Here is a 4575-nt window from a genome sequence, read left to right as displayed (position 1 = left end):
AGAAGTCCTCCCGTGGGCACAGGGGCTGCCTCAGCACGGGCTGGGAGCGTGTCCAGCCAGCGCCTGTTCCTGCTTTCAAATATCACCTGGAGCCCCAGCTCGGGGGGTGCAGGCAGCTGAATTCCAGGGAACTCTGTCAGGTGCCCCCAGGGACATTGAGGGGGGGCTGGGGGATGAGGGTTACAAACAGCAAATTCTATGGAACATGAAGCTGTCCTTGCCCTGACCCTGCTGAGCTTCCCTGGAAGCTCTGCTGGTTCCTGACACAGCTGGTGTTAAATAGGCAGCTCTGCATGGGAATATCCATGCTCCAGGAGGCGCTGGGAGGCTATGCCAGTGGCAATTCAGCAGGGAATTCAGGGCTTTGGGTAGAATTCATCTGAACTAGCAAAGCCAAACCCCAAATCTGCGCACCACCCAGGGAACAATCTTTGTGCTGCCCTGGCAGCCAAAGCCCCTGGGCTGGGAAATGTCAGCAGGCAAATGGATGGAATGATCTAAATGCCAGCATCCCCCAAAGGGACAATGCCATCACCTCCCTTTGCTCCCAAAGTGTCCGCTGTGTTCCCCACAGGTGCCCTGGGGATGCCAGGGAGGTGCCTTTGCCCACAGTGCCTTTCTCCTGCCCCTCTCCAGCCTGAGGCCTCTTCTCCCTTCCCTGCCAGCTGCTGCCAAGGAAGGAAGACACAGTGAGTGCTGAGTTGACCTCCAAATAGTCCTTCCCTCACCTTGAGATGATCTGAGATTTTACCCCCAAAATGTCCCCATCTGCCTCCTTCTGAGTTCCTCATTTTTTACAAGGAAGCATTCTTTCTCTGCTCTGGAGATTACCACAAGATTTGCCCCCAAAACTTTCCCCACCTGTCCACCACCTCTTTCCTCATTCCCACCTCAATCTTTTCATTCTTTGCCCTACAGATGCTTTCAATTTTTACCCCTCTGAACTTCCCTACCTGTCCATAAGTGATTACCTCAGTTTACCCCATCAAGTGCATTCTCTCTGCTACAGATCACCTCAGATTTTACCTCCAACATTTTCTGTACATCTCCAGCACTGAGTACTTTATTTTTACCTCCAAATACTCATTTTCTACCATGGAGATTCCCTCAAGTGTTACCTGCCAGATTTACCCACCTGTCCACAGCAATTCCCTCAGTTTACCTCAGGATGCTCCTGCTCTCTCCTAGAGATGACCTCACATTTTACCCCCTCAGTTTTCCCTACCTGCCCAGTTCTGATCACCTCCTTTTTACCTCAAAACATGAGTTCTTTCTTCTACTGATGAACTCAGATTTTATTACCAAAATGTCTATTTTGTCCCCTGTACACTGACTGGATTTTAAAACCCAAACCATGCAGGTTATGTCTGTCTTACCCCCAAAATGTTCATTCTGTCCCCTACAAATTAGGTCAGATTTTTTCTCAAAACCACTTATGGTTCCTACATAATTACCTCAGGGTTTGCCCCCCACATTCTACCTCATCTTGACTACTGATCACCTCATTGCTTCTTCAATATGTTCATTCTTTGCCCTACAGATCTTCCCAAGTTTTACACCCCAAATTTCCTTGCCTAGCCCCAGTGATTGCCTCAGTTCATGTCAGTGGTCACACTCTCCCTAGAGATTACCTCAAGTTTAACCCCCAAAATTTTCCTTAACTGTCCACAACTTATTACCTCATTTTTACCAAAAAAGATTCATTTTCAACCTTTAGATCATTTCAAGTTTGACCCCCCAAAATTCCCCTACCTGTCCACTACTGATTCCCTCATTCTTCCTTCAATATTTATTTCCTTTCTACCATGTAGCTTCTATCAAGATTTACCCCCAAAGTTTTCCATCTGTCTACTACTGCTTACCTCATTTTTACCTCAAAATGTTCTTTCTACAGCTTATTTAATATTATTTTTACACAAGTTTCCCTATCTGCCCACAACTGATTCCCTCATGTTACCTCAGTGTGTTCATGCTCTCCCCTAGAGATTAGCTCAGATTTAGCCCCCAAATTTTCCCCACATGCTCAGTACTCATCACCTCCTTTTTCCCTCCAAGTGTTCATTCTCTGCTCTTGAGACTTTGTCAAGTTTGGCCTCCAAAATGTTCCTTCTTTGTCTACTACTGAGTACCTCATTTTTGCTCCAAAATATTCATTCTGTCCCCTACAGATTACATCAAGTTTTACCCCCCAGTTTTTCTTTCCTGTACAATATTAACTCTTTTCTGCCCCAAAAATGTGCATTCTTTCCCCTAAACATCACCTCAGCTTTTCCCTCAAAAATGCCACCTTGCTCTGCTTGACATCCCCTCCCATTTTCCTACACAAACAATTCTTGTGTCCCTTCTCAGTCACCCCAGGTTTTCAGCTAAAAATGTCTCCTCTGTCCCCTCAAAGTCATCCCAGGTTTTCCCAGTGAGGAGCTGCAAGGAATTCAGGCAGGGCCAATGACACCAGGGAACAGCTGTAAATTCAGAGGCAGAGAGAGAAGATCTACCAGGAAAGGGGAAAGGTTCAGAAAACATTTCTGCAATTAATTAATAATTATTTCCAGTTCCCCACTGAGAAGAACACAACCTCACAGCTGTTAAGGCCTGACAGTTCCCTGCAGGGAGAGCTCAGCCCATGTGCCCAGAGGCAATCGCAGCATCTGCAAGAAAGAAAGAAGCAGCAAAAGGTGATTGCTTCTCTTTCAAAGTTATTTCAAGTGCTCACACCCAAACCCACCTTTGCTCTTGATTCTGGCCGGGTGCATGGTGAGCAGTGGGCACAGGTCATGTCATCCATGCTGGTGTGAGTGATGCTTTCTGGGGGAAAGCAGCTGATCTCCAAAGTTCCCTTCCTGCCCCATGCCTGATCTGCACAGGAGAAAACCTCTTCCAGGAAGGGATTGTGCTCCCTCTAATGCCATTTGCCCAGTCTGTTCCATGGGGATATTGCCAGCCTGGGGCAGCAGAGGCACACGCAGCTCTCAGCACTCCCTGCTCCAAGCACAGCTCTGGGCTCCTTTGCAGACTGCCTCTGCCATGGGGTTTTCTCCAGGAGAAGCCAAGGAATTGCTCCTGGAAGGGTGCAGATTAAGTTATCCCAAAGGGAAGCAAAGAGTAAGTACTCCAGGAAGAGCCCTTGGGATCTGCTGGGCTGAGGTGGGAAGGGGACATTCATTCCCTGCAGGGCCAATACACAACAACCTCCAAGCCAAAGCACAGACTGGCAGGTGGGGTCTGACAGCAGCACTCTGACAAACCTCCTTGTCATTCTTCCCTGCAGTGACTTTTGCAAGCAAACTCTGAAGCTGACAAGCCCAGAAGCTCCATCCAGCCACTCTGGAAGGAAAGGATACTCCCAGGGATGAGGCACATTCCCAGCAAACTCTCCCAACACAGCCTGGAGGCAGCGCTGGAGCTCGGGTGTGGGGCTGGGAAGGGCTGCCAGGAGCACGCAGCCCCCAGGTGGGGTGGCAGCGGCAGCAGCAAATTCCCACAGGCTGATGGCACAGCAGAGAGACAAAGGCCAGCAGTGCCCACGGGAGGTGCAGGGTTAATTCTGCTCCCTGCCCTGCCCCATCCCTGCAGGAAATCTCCAAGGGGGAGAGAAACTCTCAGGGTGCCCAAAATGCAGCATCTGTCACCCTGATCCAGCTTCAACTCAGCGTGGGGGGCCAAACTCCCCCCACAGGTAAACACTGAGCTGAGCTGGTCAGTCTCAAACACAGCCCCAGTTCTCACCTCCAGCCTGCTCCTGGGGCTGCTGCCACATTCCTGACAAGGAGCCCCTTTGGACAGGGCTCTCTCTGTGTCTCAGGTGCTGGGCACTGCAGGGACCAGGGCAGCCCCCTCTGGGGACAACTGGGGATTCATCCCACACCATGGGCAGGACCAGGGGCCCTCCAGTACAGGCTGAAGGGGCCAGAGCCCCTTGGGTTTGGCTGCTCAAACACCAAAGCTTTTGGCAAAGATGGGACAAGTTAAGTGGGTTTTCCTGGCCTGAGAGAGAGAAGAAATTGTTGAAATTAAGCATGGCCATTAAGTCCACTGTGGAAGTCAAAGGCTCCTGGCTTTCCCACTCCTGTTCTGATTGCTCACTAGAGGGTTTTATCCATAAAAAAATGAGAGGTGGCACCAAATAAAAGAGCTCTTTTTCAACATTTTTCCCCTACTTACTTTCATACCTAAAAAGGATGTCCATTTTTTCTTAGTGCATTCTTTGCCTAATTTTAACAGAACTGTTTTCCTTCCAGGCCCCACTTGTGGGTTCTTCACTCTTTTGCCATTGGACTTTGGACAAAGGAAGAGAAGCATCTGCTCCAAACGGGTGTCATCCTATGGGGAACACCCCCTGTACCAGCCCCAGCCTGGGCCAAGCACGCTGCCTCACTCTCCCCATTCTGGATGCTGGCTCCAATCCAGTCTGAGTTTTCCCCTGTTTTCCATGTCTAAGGACAGGAACTTGTCCTGGTCAGGGTGTAAGGCCTTAAACTGCACCTTGATCTGGGGGGCTGGGACTGGGATTCCAGCAGGGAATTCATTGTTTTACAAATAAAAGTTATTCCAGGGAGCTGCTGCTTCACCACACAG

This window comes from Coloeus monedula, assembly GCF_965178545.1.
Source record: "Coloeus monedula genome assembly, contig: HAP1_SCAFFOLD_231, whole genome shotgun sequence".
NCBI lineage: Eukaryota > Metazoa > Chordata > Aves > Passeriformes > Corvidae > Coloeus > Coloeus monedula.
The sequence above is the reverse complement of the archived record's forward strand: the minus strand, read 5'-3'. Positions refer to the sequence as shown.